This window comes from Pongo abelii, chromosome 1 (assembly GCF_028885655.2).
Source record: "Pongo abelii isolate AG06213 chromosome 1, NHGRI_mPonAbe1-v2.0_pri, whole genome shotgun sequence".
Taxonomy (NCBI): Eukaryota; Metazoa; Chordata; class Mammalia; order Primates; family Hominidae; genus Pongo; species Pongo abelii.
In genome coordinates this window covers 136,928,852-136,955,136 of record NC_071985.2, presented here as the reverse complement: position 1 = coordinate 136,955,136, position 26,285 = coordinate 136,928,852, and the positions used below count along the sequence as shown (strand labels likewise).

The following is a 26,285-nucleotide window of genomic DNA, read 5'->3' as shown; positions in this document are numbered from 1 at the left end:
TTTTTTTTTTTTTTGAGACAGAGTCTCACTCTCTCGCCCAGGCTGGAGTGCAGTGGCACCATCTCGGCTCACTGCAAGCTCCATCTCCTGGGTTCACGTCATTTTCCTGCCTCAGCCTCCAGAGTAGCTGGGACTGCAGGCGCCTGCCACCATGCCTGCTAATTTTTTTATATTTTTAGTAGAGACGGGGTTTCACCGTGTTAGCCAGGATGGTCTCGATCTCCTGACCTCGTGATCTGCCTGCCTTGGCCTCCCAAAATGCTGGGATTACAGGCATGAGCCACCACGCCCAGCCGGGATGTTACAATTTTTTAAGAATGGAGAGGTAAGACAAATATATAGCACTCTGAAAAATAAAGCAATCTGTCTTTTACAACGCAGAAAACTAAACTAGAAATAATAACAGAGAGATAGTTTGAAAATCCCCAAATATTCAGAGATTAAACAACGCACATCTAAACATGAGTCAAGAGAAATTTTAAAAGTATTTTGAACAAAATTAAAATGAAATTACAGCTCAGCAGAACTGGTAGGATGCAGCAAAAAGAGTGTTTAGGGGAAATTTATAGCATTGAATGTCTATATAAGAAAATAAGAAAGATCTAAAATTAATAACCAAATATCTACTTTAGGAAATTAGGAAAAGATGAGCCAATTGAATACAAAGTAAATAGAAGAAAATAAAGAATAAAAATCAGAGCAAAAATCAATAAAATTGAAAACAGGAAATCAATAAAGAATATCAATAAAACCAAGGGCTGGGACTTTGAAAAGACTGATCAAGTTAAAAAATTTTAGGCAGGCTAACTAAGAAAAAAAAAGGAGAGAGGATACAAATTACTAATACCAGAAATGAAAGAGAGGACATCACTACAGATTCAATGGACATTAAAAGGATTATAAAAGAATAATATCATAAACTATATGCCCACAACTTTGATAGCTTAGATGATCTAAATAGACTGATATCTATAAAATAAATTGAATCTAAAATCAGTAACCTTTCAAAACAGAAAGGATTAGGCCCAAATGGGTTCACTGGTAAATTTTATCAAAAAAGGAGGAAAGTACATCAATCCTCTAATATCTCTTTCAGAAGATAGAAGCAGAGGGAATACTTCCTAACCTATTCTCTGAATCTAGCATTACCTTAATATCAAAGGCTAATGAAGACATTACAAGAAAGGAAAACCACAGACCAGTCTCTCTCATGAACATAGATTCAAATATCTTCAACAAAATATTAGGAAGTCAAGTCCAGCAATGTTGAAAGAGGAATTATATACCATGATCAAGTGAAATTTAGCCCAGATATTCAAGGCTGGTTTAATAATCAATCAATATAATCTATCACATCAACAGGCTAAAGAAGAAAAATCATATAAGCGTATTAATAGATGCAGAAAAAGCATTTAAAAAAATTCAACACCTGTTCATGATAAAAATCCTCAGCAAACTAGGTACAGAGGAGAATTTTTTCAACTTGATTTAAAAAAGCAACATACAGCTAACACCACACTTAATGATGAAAAACTAAAAACTTTCCAACTAAGATCAGAAAAAAGGCAAGGATGTTTCCTACTATGATTCAAATGTGTCTCCCAAATATCTTGTGTTAAAAATCCCCAAATTTATATGTTGATTGGAGTTAGGGCCTTTGGCAGGTAATTAGGATTAGATATGGTCATCAGGGTGGGGCCCACATGATGGAACTGGTGGCTTTATAAGAAGAGAAAGAGAGACCTAATTTGTCACACATGCTCTTGCCTTCTTGCCATGTGATAACTTCCACCGTGTTATGAAGCAGAAAGAGGGATCCTATGAGAAGCTGAGCACATGCTGGCACTGTGCTCTTGAATTTTCCAGCATCCAGAACTGTAAGCCAAAATAAACTTTTTTCCTTTATAAATTACCCAGCCCGAGGTATTCTGCTATAGCAACAAAAAATGGACAAGGTATCCCTTCCCACCACTACTATTCAAGATTTTACCAAAAGTTCTAGCAGATGTAATAAGATAAGAAAAGAAAATGAAAAGTATACATACTGGGAAGAAAGACACAAAACAGTCTTTGTTCACAGATGTATGGTTTTCTGTGTAGAAAATATGAAAGAGTGAACAAAAAAATTTCTGAAACTAGTAAGTGATTATAGCAAAGTCGCAAGGTACAAGGTTAAAATGCAAAAGTTGATCTCTTTCTAATATACAAGCAATGAACAAGTGAAATTTGAAATAAAAAAACACATTTATATTAGCACCCCAAAATAAAATATTTAGGTAAAAATCTAAGTACAAAATCTTTATGAGAAAAACTACAAATCTCTATTGAAATAAATCAAAGAAAAACTAAATGAATGGAGATACATTCTATATCCATGACTTGAAAGAATCAATATTGTCAGGACGTCAGTTTTTTCCAACTTGATGTACAGGTTCAATGCAATCACAATCAAAATAACAGCAAGTTATTTTGTGGATATCAACAAAATGATTCTGAAGTTTATAAGGAGAAACAATAGTCAACACCATATTGAAGAATAAAGACAGGGGACTGACACTACCAACTTCAAGACATACCATAAAACTACACAATCAAGACAGTGTGGTGTTGGCAAATAAACAGGCAAATAGATCAATTGAAAAGAATAAAGAGCCCAGAAAAAAACCCACATAAATATAGTTAACTAATCTTTTATAAAAACGAATATAATGGACAAAAGATAATCTGTTTAACAAATGGTGCTGGGACAATTGGACATCCACATGCAAAAAAAAAAAAAAGAGAATCTAGAGACAGGGTTACAACCATAGCAAAAATTAACGCAAAATACCATAAACCTAGATAAATAAATAAATAACTAGATAAGTAATAAGCCTAAATGTAATATTATATATATACACATAAAACTCCTAAAAGAAAACACAAGAGAAAATCTAGATGACCCTGGGCACAGTAATGACTTTTTAGATGCATCACCAAAAATAAAGTCCATAAAAGACATAATTGATGAACTGAATTTCACTATTAGAAACTTCTGCTCTATGAAAGACACTGTCAATAACAGGAAAAGACAAACCACAGACTGGGAGTGAATATTTGTAGAAGATATATCTGATAGAAAACTGATATTCCAAATATACAAAGAACTCTTACGATTCAAATGTAAGAAAACAACTTGATTTAAAAATATGCAAAAGACATGAATGGACACATCACCAGAGAAGATATAATGATGACAAAAGTATATGAAAAGATGCCCAACATAATTTTTCATTAAGGAATTGCAAATTAAAACAATAATGAGATATCATTGCACACCTATTAGAGCGGTAAAAATTCAGAACAGCGACAACAAATCCTGGTGAAGATGTGGAGCAATGTGAACTCTCATTCTTTGCTTGGGAAATGCAAAATGATATAGCCACTTTGGAACACAGTTTGTCAGTTTTTTACAAAACTAAACACACACCTACCATAAAATGAAACAATCAGATTGGTGCTTATTCTCAAGCTGTCCACTTAGGGCAAGGCAAGTGGGTCACAATTACGTTCTTTATTAACAAGTAGTTATTTTTGTTGTGACCCAACAGAATACCTTATAATATTCTGTTATTCTAATTTTTCAGAAGGTACTGAAGAAATTGAGAGATTGTGCTAAACTTGATAGAAGGCAGAACAACCTTGATTTAGCTAGGATTTGAATTTTCACATGTGGCTTTTTCAAAAGATTTTTAACTTGTTTTTTCTAGTAAGCCTGTGGAAAGGGTCACTTAGTGCTTAGTGAACATCCCCTTATTCTTTAAGGTGATTCCTGCTTTGCCTATCCTCAGAGTGTGGTCAAAAGGCAAACTTTCCCACTTGCCTTTTCTTTAGCAGCTTTGTTAAGGGTGTCAGTGCTGAGAGTTGCTTATTTTTGGAGTGAGTGTTAATGATTTTATATTTTTCCTGTATACACTGTTCCAGCAGTGAGCAGACTCTTAACAAATCTCTAAAATAAACTCATTTACCAAGTCTTTCTCGTATTTGTCATTTTGAAAGATTGAATAAACATCAGTAAAAGAAGCAATCCAAGTTCTCATGCCAAATATGTATATGTCCAAGACCAGGATTTCTTCATGTCTGAATGTGGATATGGAGCCTAGAGTACTAGGTATTTTAAATTTTCATTTTAACTTATTTTTGTTTCTCCTCCTTCACATGCTCCAGTTTGGATGGGCCTTAAAGGTAGGGCTGCTTGCCGCTATACGAAGATCTGCTCTAGCAGACTGAAGGCTGGGCTATGTTCTATTTTATTTGGAAGAAGACTTGATTTCATAGCAGAGAATTACTAATTGTGGCTCAGAGAATCCTTTCCAGATGGCTGTAGGTTGGTCCAAAACACAAAAGGACCCAATTGGTCTAAAGCCTGGATGAGAGTCCCAGAGAGAATTGGATAAAGGTTGGAGGGAATTATTTCTGTTCTGGATCTGCATCTATAGTATCTGTAGAATGAGGCTAAACTGAGCAAGAGGAGAGGAGAACAGAATGCATCTTTGGTTTCCTCTCCCTTTTTTCCACTCGTATTTTAAGGGAAAGCAATGTAAGGATTTGAAAACTTTTTTTTTTTTTTTCCGTGTAACTTTTATTAGTTGATAAAGTTACATGGTGGGTCACTTAGTTCAATGCGGCTTCTCTATTACCCTCTTCTCATCTATGTCATCTCCTTGCTTTTCCATAATTCCTCCATCTCCGCACTTATCAGACTCTAGTTTCTCTTTCTTTGTATGCAACTGAAACAATTTGAGACCAGACAAGCAATATTACTATGTCAAGTGGCAGGGCAGTGCCTCAAAAAGTTGTGGAGACTCACCAAACTGAAACATATGACCCTCCTAAAGGTATTCAAATTCTAATGTGAATTTATTGACTAGTAGACAAATCAGAGGGTCAGGTTCCATCTACTGGTCATCTCTTTGCAACTGTTGCTCTGTTTTATTCATATCTCCTTTAATTTTCCCTTTCCACCTTTCTAAACAATTGTATAAGGTAAGGGTGAAGTTTATGATCTTAAAATTCTGGCTCTACCACTTACTTTGTGAATTGGGCAAATTAATCTCCTTGTGACTCAGTTTTCTCATCTAAAAAATGGGGTGATAATGATATTAACCCAGTGAGTTGTTTTGAAGAATACATGAAGTAATACCGATAAAGCTCTGAGAGTAGCACCTAGAACACGGATGTACTATGTAATTGTTTTTAAAATAAATATTTGATTTTTTTATGGCCAAGAAGTCGCTGAAATCTTCTCCTGAATTTCACTTCTCAGCTCACCTGTCTTCCCTCCCCCACTTCTGTGTTCCTGACTGAAAGGCATACAAGGAATCAACATATGCAAGGAAACAAATAAGGTGCAGATTACCATTTGACTAGGCTAGTGCTGATTTCCCAATGATCAGCTATCTGCATGAAGCTTGCTGCTTAGGTTTGAGGCCTAAAGAATTTCATCACTACCCTTATGGCCACGTTTGAATCCTGTTGTCTTATCACCAGATTCAGATGTTAGGGCTTGGAAGAGACCTAGCATTATCTTTGTATTGTCATATATTTTCATAAAATTTGCAAAAGTGCAAACGCTTTAGCTACAATCAATCTTTTTCCTTACTGACTCTCCACATTGCTTACCCTCTACCCCAAACTCATTTACCTATGCATAAGGAGGCATTAATGTCTCCGCGGGAATGTATTGCGACTAGAATAGGAAGATTGAAGGAACATTTAGTTTGGATTTGCGGAGATATATTTATGAGACGTGTAGTCACTTCCTTGTATAGTTCAATTGTTGTTAACTGTCCCACAGTAGAAATGGTTTCTAACAATGTTTCAAATGCTTTTCAATTCAAAAATGTTTAATGTTTTTTTAAATTAACAAATAAAATCATATTTTTTTAATCATGTACAACATGATGTTTTGAAGTATATGTACACTGTGGAATGGTTAAGTTGAACAATTCAAATTTTATATGCTTGCAAGAGTATTTAAGAGTAATCACCACACAAGAATATCTCAATGCCCTGAAATCTTGCAGCTCTTTTATGAAAATATTTGAAAAAATTTTTTCAAAAATTGACAACAATCATAAAAATGTGTATGACATTAAAATAAATGAATATATTATATAATATATGTAAAGAGGTTTTGAAAAGATGTGTGACTCCTCTGTGTTTTTTTTGTTCTAAGACCAATCTAATTATGGTAAAATACTACAGTATTTACATCATTGCTCAAATTGTATCACATCGCATTGAGTTGCCATGTCTCCTCAGTGTCCTCTGGTTTGTTACAGTTTCTTAGGGTTTCCTTGTTTTTCATGACCTTGATAGTTTTGAGGGGTATCAGTCAGGTATTTTGTAAAATGTCCTTCAGTTTTGGTTTATCCACTGTTTTTCTCATGATTAGACTGCGGTTATGAGTTTTTAGAAGACTACCACAGAGGTGAAGTGCCCTACTCCTCCCACTGTATTAGCAGGCACTTCATGTGCACATAAGATCACTGATTCACCTTTATCAGGTTGAGGTAGCAGTGCTTGCCAGGTCTCTTCACTGTAATTGTACTCTTCTTTCTTATCCATTCACTATTCTTTGCGAGTGAGTCACTAAGTCTAGCCCATTCTTGGAAGAAGGGGTAGGGAAGACTAAATTTCATCTCTTAGAGAGCTTATTTGGGATAACTAAGCTTCATTATTTGCAATTCTTGAATAAAGATGATTTCTCATCATTTACTTATATCCAAATAGACTTGTAATATTTATTTTATATTATATTATTTATTTTTTAGTTGAAATTGTGCCAGTTTTTGCCATTGGGAATTCTTTCAATTGGCTTCTGTGTCCCTTTGACACATCTCTATCCTTTGTATTTTTTTTTTTCCACTTTCTTACTTTCTGCCACTGTAAGATATTCCAGGTTCATTTTGTATTTTTCTTGCCCTAACCCTCGAATTAACCATTTCTTCAAAGAGCCTTGGTTTACTTGGGTAAAATGGTATTTAAAAACCAAGATCTAGGTGCTGTCTGTGCTCACTGCCACTGGGTTATCATTGCTTCTAGGACCTCTCAACCAACACAACTATTATGTATGCTAACTTAGGTGTACATGCATATCTTTAGTTTATATATATATATATATATATACACACACACACACACACACTATATAGTATATTATGTATGTAGTACATTTATATATACTAATTTATGTGTACATGAATATCTATGCTTGTTTCTGTATCTATCCATTTGTATCTATAGTAAGCTAAAAATAAGTTCACACAGATGTCTCCAACTCTGATCCACTACTATGGAGTTTATTTTAGCCTTCCCCTCTTGCTAATCTATAACTTTATTCTCCAACAATGAGAAAGGTGACACCCAATATCCATCTTCCTTTTACTTATTTACCTAATCCCTATATATATATTAGCCTTTCAGAAGGGCTAACATGTACCTCCATGAGAAAAATAAATGAAAATGAAAACAGAGTACAGTGTTTATGTAACAGGGTCTTACTCTGTCACCCAGGCTGGAGTACAGTGGCACAATCATGGCTCACTTCAGCCCCAGGCTCAACTGATTCTTCCACCTCAGCCTTCCAAGTATCTAAAAATACAGATGCGCACCACACCTGGTTAATTTTTGTATTTTTTTGTAGAGACGAGGTTTCACCCTGTTGCCAGGCTTATCTCAAACTCCTGGGCTCAAGCTATTTCCTCACCTCAGCCACCCAAAATGCTGGGAATACAGGCGCGAACCATCACACCAGGTCTAAAATTCCTTTTTTTTCCTTGACTCTACAGTTTCTCTATTTTCATTTATAATTTACATTTAAAGTTTAGCTTTACAGTCAAAACATTGTTTTCCAAAGTTACATAGGTCAGCTCTCTTTACCTCCATCTCATTCAGTGCAAATATATCATATATTTTTTAACAGTTTAATTAATTTGCCCTTCCACATGCTGGTTGATGTTTTAGTTTTCTTAGTTTGCATGCGTTAAAGTTTACTCTTTTTGATATACAGCTCAATGAGTTTTGACAAATGCATAGAGTCATGTATCATCACCCAGTTCTACTATTTCTTTTAACTCAGCAAGGTAAGTCCAGGTCCTTACCTCCACCTAAAAGTTCTGCCACCAAGGGACATCTGCTCATTATCTTCTGTCCACACATCAAATGACTTCAATGTGACCCCTGGATGTTCTCCAAAGAGCTGAAAGGAAATAAATATTCTTTCTTTATCACCAAATACTTCAACTGCAGAGTGGTTGTGCTACCAAGGCCTGAAACTTTGGAAAAACCTGCATAACACAAAATATTAAGTGCATCTCTGAGGTAATTTTATGAGTATACTATAAAAGAAAAAAGTAAGGACTTATCTTTCAAGCACACAGTTGATGCAGTGTGCATTTGTTCCATCTTTATTCTCTCGATTTTCCTATTGTATGTATAACATGTTTACCAGATTGGGATCAAAAATATATTTCAAATTGTTTCTATAATAATAATTTAGGCTCCATCATTTTTAGCTATTTTAACTATCAGTGTTGCAAATTCAAAAGAATTCCACTTTATAAAAGCACACCATTGGTAGGCCATCTCATTATTATCTGTATAAATCATTTAAATATATTAGTAGTAGTATCTTGGCCAATTCTTTTAGTATATAATTCTTTTGTTAATTCAGCATATTTTCCCACTAATAATATTTTTCTAATTGTTTAATTTTGTCTTGCCTTCTATAACATGTTTTGAATCTGAATAATTATCACCTTTCATTTAATTTGTTCCCTTAGAGATAGAGAATACATGGTTGTAACACCTTATAAATCTCTTATTCAATTGATAAAGTTTACTCTTTCCTGGCTTTTTATGGAGATTAACAGAAGATCCTTGAAAACATTTTCTAAAAGCTGGCCTGGAACACAAAGCTCTCAGGTCTCCACATTAAAGTATTTTGCTTTGCATTCAAGGTTGTCAACATGATGTGTGGGCTTCTGCTTTTGCAATTATTTTAAATGTAGTTATTAAGTTCCTTTGGGAAATTGTTCTCCAGCTCTTGCATTTTCTTACATACCCCTTCTTTTATTTAGCCAAGATGCTAAAAGTGTGCTTCTTTTGAGAAATATACTTGCTTTTCATTAAAAAATGAAGAAAGATAGGGGTGCATGGAGGCTACAAGAAGATAAAACATAGTGCTCAGAGAAAAGAGAAATTATTATACTTAGCCAAACTTCAATTTTAGAAAGTTATTAGTATTTTATCCCAAAATAAAATTTAAGGTAAGCACAACTTTAACTTAGAAAAATATTCAGCATAATTATTTGCATAATTACTTTCTAGCTTCAAAGTAAAATAGAAGAAAACATGTTCAAGTTTTTATTAGGAGATGGGACTTGTAAAGCAATTTAATAACTTTAAGAATCAAGTATCTTCTGAATGAAATGAAATATGCACAATTTTGTTCTTAATTGTCAAATTAAGGATGTCATCAATCTGATTAAAGGCTTTTAATTGAGTTGTCATCAAAGAGATGAACAAAGGATGGCAAATATCTAGCACAAAGAGTACCACTCTTTGATGACATGCCCATGGCAGACATCACTAATTAATCACAGCACTTTTTTCCACTGTTATCAGTGGAAGTTTCCAAATTTTTCTTGTCATGGTCCTGCTAGGCACCAAATGCCCAGCATATAAAGACAAAGAAAAAGTTAAACTTGTTTGCCATTGATTATATAACTGCAAACTCATCTCCCTCAGGTATCAAATGCATGAGAAACATTCTCTTATGTGGATGTAATTGTAGAGGTTGCATTATTTCTTGACTAATCCCAATAAAACTCATTAAATGTCATGCAATTCCACAGGGTTTATCATGGTATATATTATTTCCACATAGATAATATTATAACTTAACAACAAAACTTCTTACTTAAGAATGTGATAAACTTTTTGAAAGATCTGCTATACTGTTCATTCCATGTATAGTAGAGGGCTTATCACCACGGACATGGAGATTGAGTGATAAAGTCACTTAACAAAATAGTTAAATACATACATCTATTTTAATGAAACTCAGAGAATGTGAGGATTATGAGTAGAATTAATACAGTAAAATAATGAGCAGGATTTACATTTACTGGGAGCTATATAAAAATCAACAAATCAATCCACACTAAGTTAGTTTAGCTTCAGTTTTACACCTCCTAGGACAGGAATTTTGTAGCCTACAAAACAATTTATATTTTATCTGTACCATCTAATTAATTAAATGGCCCCAGAGTACCAGACTCACAAATCTCATTAATAGCTGAATGTGGAAATAAAGGCTGTTCACCCCTACTAGAATAATATTTGCATATCCCCACCTGTGATGGGTAATAAGTACCTGCCACAAATCAGAATTATGAATTTTGTACGCCTAACAAAACCGCAGGGGAAATTATACCTCAGACATTCCATAATAATTGCAGCTAAGCTGTTTAGTGCCATCCACTTATTCTGCCTGAAGTGTTTAAAGCAGCAACAGTTGTAAATGAATTCAGGCACATATTCAAGGGAATGTCTTTTTTTTTTTTTTTCCGAAAAGTTTTTCTGTCTTGCCATATGTAATTATCTTTATGGAAGTATTCAGCCGTGAGTTATAATGCATTCGCATTCAAAGAAGCAAATCAGAAAAAAAAATAGAGGGTTCTGTCCATCAGCTCATTAGATGTGTACTAGAATTCTGTTTTTGAGATTTTGGAACAGCTTAAGGTAGGTTTTGAGGTATTGACATTCTAAAACTTAGGTTGACTAGCTGGAGTGGGATTCTACTTGTTCAGTCTGTAAATTGGTAAAATTAGATTCAGAGTAGATAGTCCAAGAAGTTGTGGCATTAAGATGGAGCAAATGCTGGACTAGTAACCCTAGGTTTCAAGATTACATAATGTGGCCCATCTTTAAAATGGCTTTTCTGAGCTCCAGGATTGATTGTGGAGTTCACAGGCTCCTGGGAGGAATCTGGCCTGAGAGCACTGCAATCCTAGACCTTGGGCTGGGAACGATGGGAGTTGCAAAGGGCATATTTATCTTATTGCTAAGCTCATACAGGGGAAGTGCCATGACAGTGCCTAGCATAGAGTATCACACTATAGGAAATAATAAGTACCTTGGTATTAACCGTTAATTGTTCTGATTAAATATAGTATCTAATTAAATGACAAATAACTCCAATAGGGACAAGACCTAACCTGTTTAGGAGGTATGGAAGTTACTTAACAATTTTGATGGCTGTGAGGTATATTGTAGGGATTAACTAAATACTAGAAGACCTAATGTCACCTCTTGCTAAGTATTGACCTTGAGATCTTGAACAGGTCAATTTCTCTGAAAGTCTCTTCCCTCATCTATAAAATGTTATCAGAAATAGTTTCATCTATTTACTAACTGACCAACAAAATCATCTACTTCTTGAGATGGTTGTGTGCCTCAGTAGTTACACTGTATGCACCTTAGGATCACACTACAAGTGATTGCCACTATTTTATTTTCCCATTAGGGATCTGGCTGATTAGCTGCCTGCTTGAACCAAGTTTCTCCATTAAAGAAACTTTACTACAAATGGGAAGGAAGGGCATAGGAGAGAATATACATAGGAAAGAAATACAATCGTTCAAAGACAAAGAATGTCTTCCTACCTATCTGGGGGGTGTGTGTGTGTGTGCACACTTAGCCTGAGTGTGTACATAAAAACTGCTCATTTTAAAAGGGTTTTAAAAATAATTAGGATTTATATATTTTTAAAAGAGTGGGCAGAGTGCAATGAGTCACCAAGAGGTGATTAAGTCAGGTTGTTTGAGGCTCCCTGAGGTGACAGGATGGTCTGCAGGCTTTAGAAAGAAAGCTTATATAGCCTATTACCATGATGAAGTGAAATTTAAAATTACATTTTATATTTGTAAAGGGCTAACAGGCAAGGTCCCTATGGATTGTCAAATACTACATAAAATGCTATAAAAACCAGACCGTAATCTCTCACTAACTTACACATTAGCCTCAGGCAGTAAAGACGGTTTTTATTGGAACCAGATTTTGTGAGGGGAAAAAAAAAGTTATGCACAGTTTATCCTGGCTTTTCAGGCACTTTGCTTGTTCCTTGAGTTAACATGACGTATTCCAAGTGATTAAATAAACTTGTCTAGCAGCTCTTTTCATGCACTTGAAAGAGGCAAAGTAAAGAAGGATTTACTCTGAAGAGAGGTCTTAATTCTATCACTGAAAAGTGTCTCTGTTTTATTCCAATCATTACTATGAAAACCAAGGAAGGCAAGAAAAAATTAAAGCTTCTGAAAAAGACTTTTGTAGAGAACTGCTTGTACTCCATGTACTATTTCACTTACCACCTTGTACCTTTGAAGATCAAAAGTAATACGTGTGGGAAGAATTCAGAACACAGAGGAGATATTATTGTCAGTGCCATGAATGCAACCCAGGAAAATAATAGTTTGGATGTTAGCTCCTTTGTTATCACTGAAGTGCTAAGCAAGGCTGGTCAAATATTTTGATGGACTGGTAAATTTTTTCATCTTCAAGAGTAACTAACTTTGAACAGCTTACAGTCAGATTTACAACATGTGGCAGATTTATAAATGATCTCTAGATTCAACAGTCAAGCAGTGAGCCTATTGGTGTCTTTGGTTTTGTGCTTCTTTCAAGAGTTAGAGATTTGTAGTAGCCTATAAGCCAGGTGTAAGATTTTTATGTGGAGACAAACTTGGGGCTCTTTAGATATGGTTGTTTGGCCATTTACAGAGCTAGCTTGAGCAGATATTCAAAGTTCTGATCTCCCCTAATGTTTAGGTTGTGCTGGTTGAGAACTAACCCTCCGTGATTTAGTAGTCAAGGGGTAGAAGGTGGTGGCCAGTGTGAGTCTCGAGAATCCCAAGTAGGTGGCCCATGTTTAATTACATGCCTTAGGAACTCTTGAAAAGTTGGTATGGTAAAAAGCACACATGGCTTTGTTGTCAAACTGACCCTTATCCCAATCTTATACCCATCAATTACTAGCCATGACTTTAGGTAAATTACCTTCTCTGAGCTTCAAGGAGTTCTTTGTTTTTGTTTGTCATCTATAAAGTGACACCTACCTCAAAATATTTTTGGAAAGACGAAATAAAATCTCAAGTAGAACCAGGGTTAAGTCATCTCACTGGAGCATGGATTTTGTGTATCCCAGAGCCCTAACCTTTAAGGGATAACCAGCAAAAGAGAAGCCCTCAAAGTCTGAGATCTAGTGGTTAAAAAAAAAAAAAGATGCTTTTAAAAAGGAAAAAGAAATCAAGTATTCATTGCTATAGAAAGACCTAATAAAATAGAAATTAAAACAATCTCTCCCTCAACTTATACCCTCTCCAACTACCATTTTTCACCCCTTTTCCACTAGCATCTTCCTTTACTAAACTGTCCTCATCACGGTCAACAATAAATCTATTGTTGCTAAACCCAAAAATCACTTTCTGGTCCTCATTTTATTAGAACTAAAACTAGTACAGTTTGGAGAGTTGGAAAGGAAGCATTGTACATGGAAAGAGCTCAGAGTGAGTGTTTCGATGATGAATTGTCATCTTAGTAAATGCTTGAACTTGGAAAAGCTATTGGACGATTCTGAGCTCATTTTCCTTACTTGTTATCAGAACAAAAATCACAGCCTTATTCATGAGGGTCTGTTAAGGACTAAGTTCTGATAGCAATGCACGGAAATATCTACAGCTGCTCCTTGACTCTTGATAAGGTTACAATCCTTCAAAGCCATTGTAAGCTGAAATACTGTAAGTAAAAAATGCACTTAATATACCCAACCTAGTGAATATACCCAACCCGCTGAATACCTAGCCTACCTTAAATGTGCTCAGAACACTTACATTAGACTACAGTTGGGCAAAATCATCTGGCAACACAGTAGAGAACCGGTTGCTCACCCCTGTGATCACAGGATTAACTGGAATTTGCGGGTCCCTGCCGCTGCTCAGAACCACAAAAGAGTATGGTACCTCCTATCACTAGCCTGGAAAAAGATCAAAATTCAGAATTCAAGTATGGTTTCTATTGAATGCATATCACTTTTGCACCATCATAAAATCAAAAAATCGTTAAGTTGAAACATTGCAAGTTAGGGACCATCTGTAGTATCATGCTTGGAATGCGGTAGATGTCCAACGAGTTATTTGGCTTTTAGTTTTTCCTGACACAAAATGCAACCACATAGCAGCCACCTTCATTTTCTTCTACCTTCTTATTATGCAAGCTCCTCCAGATTAAAAAAACATATTTTAAATATCCATAATCTACAGTCGCTGGCATAGTGTTGGAAATAAAATGCATGTTCCATAAATTCTTACTGGTTGAATGAAGACAAAAAACAGTTTACTGATACAGAGAAGTTCCCATAGAGGCAACATTTGGTGGTTTCCTTTTAGTAGACAAATGTTTGTGAAGGATATTTTTGGATTTATCATGGGAGGTTGATGACACCAAATCAGATACAGTCTGCCCTCTGTATCCATGCATTCTGTATCTGCATATTTGGGGAAAAAATAAAAATAATAATCCAAATAAAAAATTAATATAGTGCAACAATTACATAGTATTTATATTACTTTAGATATAAGTAATGTAAAGATGATTTAAAGTATATGTGAGGATGTGCATAGGTTATAAGGTTATTATAAGAGTCTTGAGCACCAGCAGATTTTGGTATCTGTGGGGTCCTGGAAGCAATCCTGCATAAATACTGTGAGAAAACTGTATCATGAAAAGACTATACATTGATAATCAATAACATATTTTAAGCATTTATTATGGATACATTATAGTAAGTGTTTTATTGCATTATTTCATTTAATCATCATTCAATCTTCAAGAAAACTGCTTTATCCCCATTTTACGAAAGAAATGATTGCTTACACAATTAGTCAAGCAGCCGAGATTACACACCATCTGAGAGGAGACCTGAGTTTTAAACTCAAATCTAGCTGTTTTACACAGACTATGATCTTAGCCATTATGCTATGTGTCTGGATCCCCACCAAATACAAGTTCTGAATAGACGACCTACATGCCCTTCCCTGCCATGGCTGCTGCCAACTTTGGCTTTTCACGTGCAGCTTCCTCTTCTCTTTTATAACCATACTAATCCTAATCTTCTTTCATTTTTTTTGGTATAAATTTATGGGGTACAAGTGTAATTTTTTTACATGCATAGATTATGTAGTGGTGAAATCAGGGGCTTTTAGGCCATCACCCAAATAACATGCATTGTACTCATTGAGTAATTTCTCATTCCCTCCCACTCTCTCACCTTCCTTAGTCAGCAATGTCTATCATTCCACACTCTATGTCCACATGTACTCATTATTTAACTCCCACTTATAAGTGAGAATATGTAGTATTTGTCTTTCTGGGTCTAACTTGTTTCACTTAAAATTAGGGCCTCCAGTTCCATCCATGTTACTGCCAAAGACACTATTTCATTCTTTTATGGCTGAATAGTATTCATTGTGTATAATCTCCTCCACATGAGCTGTCTTGAATATGTTTCTTCTTGCCACTGAACCACCTGATTACTCTTCTGATGGAAGGCAGTATGGCAGTGGTTTGGATGGAGTATGAGCCTGAAGCCAGGTGAAAGCTGATGATAATATGTATGACTTTGAGCAACTCAGTCTTTGGATGACATAATGATAGATACTTACAAGGTTATTTTAGTGATGGAGATAATGATGCAACACACTTTAAACAGCATTGATCATTAAAATGATGAATACTTTTATTCTAGTTTCAAGGTTTCTTGCTGAAATTATGGTGTGAAGTTTGGTAAACCTTTTAATGTTCATTTTAGTTGTACCCAACATAAATGCTTGTTAATATGTTTCCTTATAAATTATGTCTTCAAAAGAGAAGCAAGATATGAAAATCAGTAATTGAACTTGGCCTGTAAATGGGAGGAGCTTTTTTAGGGATTGCTAGGGGAAAAGGCCACATATGAAACATTGATTTATCTGCTTTTGTAAAAGACCAGAGAAATAAAGCAATAACTTTTGAGATTAAAATCAAAATACATATTAAATTGTATTTGAGCATTATTTTGGCCTGAGACTGAAATTATTTTCTTTAACCCATTCAGTTTTAATTTATGTCAGATTCCAATTTGGTAATACATTTTACTCATTGCTATTTAAATTCATGACAAATTGCATGAATGTGTATATATATATATATATATGCCATGCATGCTGTTATGTTTTGGAGAACATTATGAGTTCAAAATGGATATCCTTATTAAAATATAATAAACTTTTTTTCTATTTCAAAAACATATAGTTTACAAACTGTGACTGTCTTAATAAATGCTGGAATTCTCCCATAATCGTCTTAGGGATTTGTTTACCTAAGATTTTCATACACTTATGATTAAATCAGGAATTACTAAGACCAGGCCATATTTCAGCAAAAAATCCTTATAATCAGTTGGGCTGTGAATCTTCCATCGAGATGTTTTTAATTTCTGCAACAGATTTTTCAATGCATAATCTCACAGCTTTGTTAAAGACTGGTGAAGCAAAAACTGAAGTATATGAAAGGTGGTTTTTATGTCTATGCGTAGGGTAAGCAGATCTTTGGAAGGTTCACCCAGTTTTTAAAAAATGTAATCATCAACCACATCTCTACAAAAGGCTTCTTCTGTTCTCCTTTTTCTATTTTTCAAGATTCATTTCCATTATCAAAGATATTTAGTACTTCTATAAGACTTACCACATTAAATAATTAGTACAACCTCCTTTACTTGGCATTTAAGAACACCCAGATTACCCTGCAAAATACATAGAATGAACAATGGAAGTGGTCTTTCAGGAGACACAAAATAATATATCCTTGGCTACTAGGATCATCACTTTGCTGTATCATATTGCATAATTAATTTTTTTGAGTCTTTATTTTCTTAAGTGTAATGGAGGATTTCCAAGGCCTGCTATAGCTCTTGAAGTCCATTTGTCTCTGGCTTAACCCTTTCAGACGTATTTTCAACGAGTTCCCTATATGTTTCACTAGTTCCAGCTAAACCAGGCTACCTACTAATTCATGCACGTGCCCATATCTTTTCTGTCTTCTATTCTTTTGGCATTACTGATCTCTTTCTACAAAAACTTCTCTCCCATTTCTGTCATTTCAAGCTCTTCCAGTTCTTTAAAATTCCTTTCTTACCATCCTCCACCATCAAACCCACCCAGATTTATAACCCATGATGATATAGTCTCTGAAATTTTGCTCAAAACTCTTTTACTGATGCCATATACAGACTTTGATTACATTGTTTCTTGTTTCATCTTATCTACTAGGCTTGGAACAAAGGCATTCTTCTACTGACTTCTGCATTTTTTCTGTAACACCTAATAGTACATGGCACATAGTAGGCATTCAATCAAGTGTCTGTAGAATGGGAAGTCTGGTCTATTATTCTGACACAATGCAAATGGTAAAATGATCTCCGTTAAAAAAAAAAAAAGCTTTTGGCCATTTATTCAGAATTCATTTAGTGCATTGTTTTTGATTGTTCAAAGATGCAGTTTAATACTCTTTTTTATTATACTATATGAGTATTAGCTCTCCCCTGACAGTAAGACAGGGAGAAAGATGACGCCATTTCGCTCTTTCGTTTCTCCAAGCCATTATGCAAAGAATAAGCTCCAAGTGATAAGGTCATACCCCTGTGTCTAACAAAAAACCAGGTTGCTTCTTAAACATCTCAGACCATTTCTTGTAATCAGTTAACAATTTCTGCCTGATTAAAATGTGCACAATTTTCCACTTGCTTAATTTTTCTTAAAATTTTTGGATTCAACTCTGTAAGAAATTTTTGTCTGTTCCTCCTTTCCTGCAAAAACATTATTCCTTCATAAATGAATCTCTAATTGGAATTTAAATGGTCATTTTCCAATAACTAAAGCTTTCTCCATGGATGTTAAAGCAAAGGCAACCCACATTTCCTACTATCCCTTCACCCTCAATATTGTGATGGAAGCTCTACAGATCCAGTGGATTTTGGCAGAAGAGATCTAGTTGAATCATCTCAAAGCCCTGGAGTTTGGGGCCTCTGGCTATTATGACTGAGCAGCTACAAGTATGCAGAAATTGTTGCTTTGTTTGCCCTGAATCCCTGTGCCATCTGTACCACACAGAAAGCATTGTGATCTTAGTCATTCAAAATGAATATTTAACAGTTCATTTTTGACATGCATTTTTAAAATTTAAATTAAATTTTTTTTTTTTTTTTAGTTTTTATTTGTACCTTCTCAAATTTCTTGGTCCCAGTTGTCCTGTGTATCATTGTGCTGGCATCATTCTATATTGACCTCGGTAAGATCAGCAATTATAGATTATCAAATAGAAACCCTCTTTTAACCCTTGAATCATTTTCATGATAAACAATCAGGAAAGTCCCATGTCGCTTCAAGATTTGCTCATTTGTGTTTACTAAAAAACATCGGGGTTGGAATACATATACAGGAAGTTTATAATGCCTCTTTTTTTGTTATATTTGTTGATCTCATGTGCTTTAAACCATTTATTTTTTTCAGGTCATTGTAGCCTTGTGATGAGTTAAAATTAATGTCTTTTCATAGATTGTTTAATAAATGTCCATTGAATGATAATAATTCTAAACCATTATCAAAGTGGTAGCATGCATGCATGATGTCTCTATAGAGATCCTCTAGGTTGAAGACATTTATGACAACATAATCATTATAGTGTAATATGTAACACCTATAAGCAATTTTTACTAAGATCAATGACCGTTGCTGGTCCCAAGACTGAGAAATTCTTAAGAACATCTCTATAGTGAAAATTAAAATAGTGCAATCTTTTCATATTTAAACATTAAAACAGAATTTAGAGCCCTAAGCCTTCCAAACCCGGTAAAAGGCCAATAGTGAGATGTCAGAGGGAGAATGAGATCTGCCCATTCTTTCGAGCACCATATATGGCACTTCACAATCTGGTCTTGCCTAATAATAAAGAGTTTAATCCTGTAGCTACAACCTGTTGAAAATTGCTTTAGTCCAGGGCTTCTCACCCTTATTCTTAACATATTTTGGGCTGGATAATTTTTACTGTATGTTCTTATGCATTGCAGAATGTTTAGCAGCTTCCTTGGCCTCTACCCATTAGGTTCCAGATGCTAGTAGCACCACCTTCCCAAGTCATGACAAATATATATATATCCAGACATTGCCAAATATTCTCCAAGGGGCAAAGTTGCTCTTCACCCTCATCTGAGAACCACTGTATTAGATCCAACACTTACCCTTTTATAATTCCCTGCGTGCCCATCAGTCAGGATTCAGAAAGTTTTCAGATGTTTTAAAAGAAAGAAATTCAGTGTTTACAACAGGCAACATAAAGTTTTTAGGTGTTTTATTAGAAAGTAACTGAGTGTTTACAACTCTGTAGGAAGGGCTAAAGAAGAGGAATTCAGGGGAGTCCCATCAGGCTAGAATTTTAAGGGCATGTTAGTAAAAACTGTGAGCCAGATTAAGGAAGCTGCTACTCCCCCTGCCATTGCCACAGCTGTCTCTCACACCCATAAAGTTTCTGACCAAAATTGGGAATTCAGTGCTTGTATTTATTCCCACCTTAATTCCCAGAACCAGCAGAAGCAACAATATCCCAACCACATCACCCTTTCAAGCCTGTCAAACCTGTATATCATTCATTAGTTGAATTTAATTCACAGACTTCTGGTTTCAAGGAAGTTTCTAGCCCCTGCAGTACACATAGAAGATAAAAATGGAGAGTGAGAATAGATACTGTGGGCCAAAATATCATATCCAGCATATCATGCTGTGGCACATCTGCTTGTTTTGGGCTTATAGTACCCTGTGCAGAGATGTGCTTCATTTGTTCATTTATTAAACTGTTTATTCAATTATCATTCAGTCACTCTTTCAACAACTACTTATTGAATACAGTGTTAGGACTCTTCCAGGTGCCAATAACTTGAATTAGTTTATTAAAACATGTTAGTGGGGAAGGCAAGGAGTTAAGAGGGTATTAAATATGGTAGAACTAGGCTCATAAACGCCTTTGGGACTCTTCTTTTTTCCTTTCTCTCCTCCTTTCTTTGTACTTTTCGTCTACTTTTCATCATCCTTTTCCTAGAATGGGCTTTTTCAAAAGGTGCAAAACCTAGACGTTCCAGATTCACACTCCACCAACTTCACAACTACACAATTTTTTTTCAACAAATACATATTGAGAATTCGTTAAATGTTTATCATTTTGTGTCTTATTTCATTTTATTCTGCTATAACCACACAGGATGCCACAGACTGGGTAATTTATAATGTACATAAATTTATTCAGCTTATGGTTCTAGAGGCTGAGAAATCCAAGAGCATAGTGTCAGCATCCTGCAAGGGCCTTCATAATGTGTCATCCTATGGCAGAGGTGGAAGAGCAAGAGAGCACATTAGAATGCAAGACAGCATATGAGAATGCAAGACAGAAAGAAAGCCAAATTCACCCTTTTATCAGAAACCCACTCCCTCAAGAACTAACCCACTCCCTTGATCATGGCATTGATCTATTCGTAAGAGTGGAGTCTTCATTACCGATTCATGCTAAAAGGTCCTCACTTCTCATCATTGTTGCATTAGGGATTAAGTTTCCAACACATGAACTTTGAGGAACACATTCAAACCATAGCACTACGTAGTTGCCGGGTATAGGATAAGAGAAACCTGAAAAGAAAGGGCTCTCTTTCTGTACGTAAAGTTAATAAAGAATAAATGAGTAACCAAGAAGAACCTTAGTTTTTACAGCTTGGGCCATGTGCTTTTTCTTTGCCCATGCATTGTGGCCAAGGAATAGAGTATTATGATTGCCCCAGTAGCGATCAAATGTCTAATCACTTAGACCTTTCAGTTAGAGAAGAGGGTAGGTAGCAGAGGCCAAGGCAGGAGGATTACATGACATGACTGTCAGGGGAATTTCTGGGAGACAGAAGGCTGCTATATTTGTGTCCACTACAACGATCTGCTGGGTATTAGGCACTATGCTAAGTGCTGAGGATACTGTAGTGGGTAAGACAATGTCCCGGGAAAAGTTTTCTGTTAAACCTGATCCACCAGAGCTGACCACTCCCTCTTCTGGGGTACCAGTAGTTTGTGTATATTACTAACATTATTATTTCTTCTTATCTAACTTCCGCAGAAGACTGAGAAATTGAAGCCTCTGACATCTCACTCCAGCATCTCACCTGGCATGTAGATGTGATTCCATGAATGTGCATTGGCTAAATGTTGAAAGAATGAAAGAACAAATGATGGCTTGATTAAGCAAATGAATGGATGTCTCTCTTTCATACTGAGAACGGTAGATGAGGGCTTAGCTTTCTCCTTTCCTGAATCAAGTCTGTTGGAGAAGCGAGGCTGGCTCATGCAAAGGGTGATGGAGGGGCACCTGATATGCTCTGACATGTTTCAATTTAAGCTTATCTTTCCCTCGCTCCTTTCCTGTAAGTCTATCTTCTTGGCTATGGGATTTTTATTGAATTTCTGATATGTGAATGAATCACCATAAAAATGTAAGCTCTCTGTTGAATAAAATTACACAGACAAAATACTCCCGGAAAAATGAGGCAAATAAGTCTCTTCACTGGTGGCTATTTATAAGATCCTCCTCCACCTTTAAAATGCACATATTTCAATAGCCTTAAGTGTTTTTGGTTGAAATTTTAGTGAGAAAGACATATGATCTGTGAGAAGTGGCACTTTATCCTGGTTAACTATAAAAGCATTAAAAAACTTGTAATGACTAAAAGTGTTTTAAGTGATTATATAAAATGTCTTCAGATTTCTTTTATCTTTTTTGGGAGGGGTAGCACAGAGGGGAGAGTGAGGTGAGTATGACTATGATTAAAATCAATGAAGACCATTGCTGGTTTAGCACATTATGACAATATTGTACACCACAGTGGCACATAAAATGATATTACCCATAAATCCTTTGTCCTTTCTGATGCTGCTAAGAAAACACATGAAATCATTTTGACTGATTAACAAGGCTATGCTCTGCAGGCACTACTGATCCTGAAGTTACTGGTATTACCTAAAGTATCTGAGGTTATAAATCAGGAGCAGTTTGCATTATTAGAAGCAAGAAGATGTTTCTTAGGAAGGAAGAGAAAGCCAACAATTATTTAGAGTTATTTGTGGAGTGTTCCCACAGTATCATGGACAATATAAGAAGAATAATAAAAGAAATATAAGAAAATATAAGACTATAAGAAATGGAAGAAAATCTGTGATATTAATTCTTAGAAATGGGGTTACTGAAAATTAAACGAGGTATCCCAGATTCAGAGGAAGGCAAACAGTTCTCCATAGGTTAGGTTTTACCTATTGGAAGATCTGTTTATAGTCACTTAGCTGGAACAGGGGGTTCAAATAGGGGTATTAATTCTCTACACTTTCTGTTATCACTTACTAGTTGCCTAAATGACTCTCATCTTTGAGTTAAACTAGTTAACTCTTGATGGTGGGTTTGTAGGTTTGGTGGAGTACTGATAGATAATAGAGAAAAGATTAAATAATTTGTGAATTAAACATGGAAAAAGTAAAACAGTACATTTCTCAAAATAAGTGACTAAAAATCAGTAAGAATTATACACATTAGATTGTATCTATTGTTTGGAATCACATAACAACCAATACATTTGTGTTATACTAATTGGAAGGTAAGAAGGCCCATTCTTATCAGCAACCATATATGTGCTTCTCATCACTCTCTCAAGACCCTTTACTGAATCAGAAGCAAACACTAGCTACAGAGAGATGTAAGGAGAAGCTTGGGCTATTTGGTTCCAACATGACAATGTGTGAGATGTTTAGAATGACTAAATTATTGTATAGGCATCATTTTGGATAACATCTACAGTTAATAAACAAGTTCATAAATATCACATGGAAGTTCACTAAAAAAATCCATTAGATCTATTTGATGTAATTTACCTTATTTTCTTATTAGAAATTACTTTACTTTCAAACAACAGAAATAGACTCAGATTAATTTAATTAAAATATTGAATTTTTGGCTTTGTCTGAATTGGACTCCAAATTGTATGTCTTTCTTCTACCTTTTTATCTATATTCTTTACTTTCAATCAGCTTTCCAAGCCAGCTGGTTTGATTTGACAAAGCACCAAACTAGTTTTTACTTTAGGTATTACAGTTTAAACATGTGATCGTTGTTATTTATGATACATTTATTCATCTGGATAACAAAAGTAATAATATCTGTGTCTCCTAAGGTTCCGGAAAGAATCAAATAGTGGTATGAAAGCACTTTTTTAGGATGTTGAATAAGTGTAAGAGATCTATGTTTTCTTACTTTTGATTTTATAGTTGTTAATATAACTATATAATGGAGGTTCTTAATATAACCTCCATTTGTTTTTGGAACCTCCAAACAGGTACCAGATGAGTTCAGAGAATCAAAGGGAAAGAGGATAATTGCACTTCAGAAAGAGTAGGAATTAAGGTGGCTATGGGGACCTAAACTGAAGGAATGATTAGAGTTTTAGAAGAACTAAGAAAAGAAGAACAAGAAGTTTATGGGAACTAAGCTTTGAAAAATGTAGGGCACTGACTACCCTCTGTGGAATTTAAAACTTACATGTATAGTCTTACCATATATATCCCTATCAATAAAAGAATAAAATAAAGCTCAAAAACTTCTCATTTTATTTTATTACCACCTTGGTTTATTTGTGGAGAGAAGAAGATAGAAATTAAATATTTACTATTCTGATTGATTTTGATGTTCTATTATCACAAATATTGCCAATTTTCACTACCTCTGCTTTGTTGGTTCTCCAAGCAGATGCTTAGTCTGTCACTAGGCACTGCTGTTAATACGATTCAATTCCAGTGACTTCAAGATTTTTATTTCTCTGTCTTCATGTTTCAGATATGCCACAGAGAGGATCCAGAGAGCCCATCTTCAGTCAGTTATCTGTATTTGCATGTCAACTACAGCATCAAGAAGCATAGGCATGGATACTAAGGACCCCCTCTGTACACCAAAGCCAGTCCAAAGGACAGTGTGTCACTGTGAACTGTAAATTCATCTCTCTTCTTCATCTTTTTTCTACCTACTTTATGCTTTATCTCTAAGTTGAGGCTGTTTATGGCCTCATCCTCAATTACCTTGTCCCTCGTTACTCCCAGTTAATGGAGATTAAGCTTTGTATCATGACTTCCTAACTAAAACTGAAATCACAAGACATCACATAAATAAAGTGACAAATGGATTAGATAAACATTCATTCTGCTATAAGGTAAATGTAAAAGTGTATTAAAAAATAATTCATATAAGGGAGAGGGAGAAGCTTTACTCTGGAGATAGAAGATACCAGAAGATTTCTTCATCTCTAAAATGGGTATAACTTTCATCCCATTGTTAATTTAGGACAGCTTTTCTTGCAAAAGGAAATCTTGAGGTGGTGCTTCAGATGTACTCAGAAGTGAGCCCTGTCAGCTTTTTGTTTGGTGACATCTGTCATTTTCTTTTGTTTACCTTCTGGAACAGCTCTAGTGATGTCTTCTGTCAGTGTCTCTGATATGGTGTTAGTATGAGAATTCAAAACTTTTTCCTCCTTTTTTCTTCTACACATCAGCTTGATTTGCTATTAACCATCTCCTGCTTGTCCCTGACAACCCTCCTGTCAGCCCCAGAAGCTGCTATTGCTGATATTTGCACTGTTGAAAGACCACAGGTGGCAGAGACCTCTCTGGAGCCCTCAGTGCCCAAGTGGCTATTCTGTGCACAGGAAAACAAAACAAAACAAAACATTTATTTCTCCTCTTTTACACATTCTCATGTGAATATGAAAACAATGCTGCTTGTATCTCGTTACCTTCTTACCCATACTCTGCCCCCTGCCCTTTCCATTTCTCTTACACATAAACTGTGAAAAACTAGATCAGGAGACCAAGAGTAATGCAAAAAAATAGCTCATCTTCCACTGGCCATTGCCATATATCCATGTGATGACGGGAACTTTGAGAGCCATCCCACCCCCATGAGAGAAGGCAAGGCCATGTGTTGAGGATAGTAAATCAGAAAGATAGAAACAATCTGAGTTTTTGAAGACATTAATAATCTTTAGAATTCACCAAGCCTAGAAACTTTCTGCTTCTGGACTTCTTGGTTTCAGAGATAATACATATTTTTTGTTTCTTAAGGCCATTGAGTTGTCATATTTTGCTATATAAAACTGAAAAGACGTCTGGGCACGGTGGCTCATACCTGTAATCCAAGCATTTTGGTACGCTGAGGTGAGTGGATTGCCTGAGGTCAGGAGTTTGAGACTGGCCTGGTCAACCAACATGGTGAGACCCCATCTCTACTAAAAATACAAAAATCAGCTGGGCATGGTGGCACGTGCCTGTAATCACAGCTACTCAGGAGGCTGAGGTGGGAGAAGGGCTTGAATCTGGAAGACAGAGGTTGCAGTGAGCCTAGATCACACATTGTACTCCAGCCTGGGCAACAGAGCAAGACTCCTTCAAAAAAAAAAAAAAAAAAAACCCTGAAAAGACAGTAAATAATGGTCACATAACAAAAATGCACAATCTAGATGGAAGTAAGAAAATTGTAATTATTAATTTGTTGTTCTCTTCTAGGCTTTTATCTCAGGAGAATCAGCTTGTCATTGGATAATTTACCATCCTCTGTCTAATGATCTCTAGCTCTTTGATACAGTTTTAATTCTAGTTGAAGAGACATATATACACTTCAGTTATGGTAACACCACTTCTCTAACTAAGTGTTCCTTTAAAATTTTTATAAGTACATTTACCATTTTTTTTAATATCTAGTGCATTAAAATGTTTAGGGAGAAATGGAAAGAGAAGGCAGCATTCAAGCAAATTTCATTTTGTCTCCCAAAGCCATTAACAAGTGGATGGGATTATTTTCATATACTGTAAGTTCTTCTTCTTTGATTAGAATGGTTTCTGAGTTGCTTTTTCTCCTTATTCTTAGGATAGTGACCATAGCCAAGATGTAACTATATCATTATGATAAAATTTTATTATTTAATAAAGAATAAATGTTTAAACAATTTAAAAATCTTTCAAGATATCAGAATGAATATACGTTTTTCTTCATTCTCTCTATGGGCATAATTTCAAATAAAACAAAATAGATGT

At 35.3% G+C, this 26,285-nt stretch overlaps 1 long non-coding RNA gene across 1 annotated transcript in view; it reads left to right on the top strand.

Annotated features, from left to right (window-relative positions):
- Positions 1–24,387, top strand: part of LOC103892003 (uncharacterized) — a 30,363-nt gene extending 5,976 nt beyond the window's left edge. The window contains exons 4-5 of the long non-coding RNA XR_656242.2: positions 8,123–8,351; positions 24,040–24,387. This is a non-coding gene — a long non-coding RNA (uncharacterized LOC103892003). The remainder of the gene's footprint in view (positions 1–8,122; positions 8,352–24,039) is intronic.
- The last annotated feature ends 1,898 nt before the right edge of the window (positions 24,388–26,285 follow it).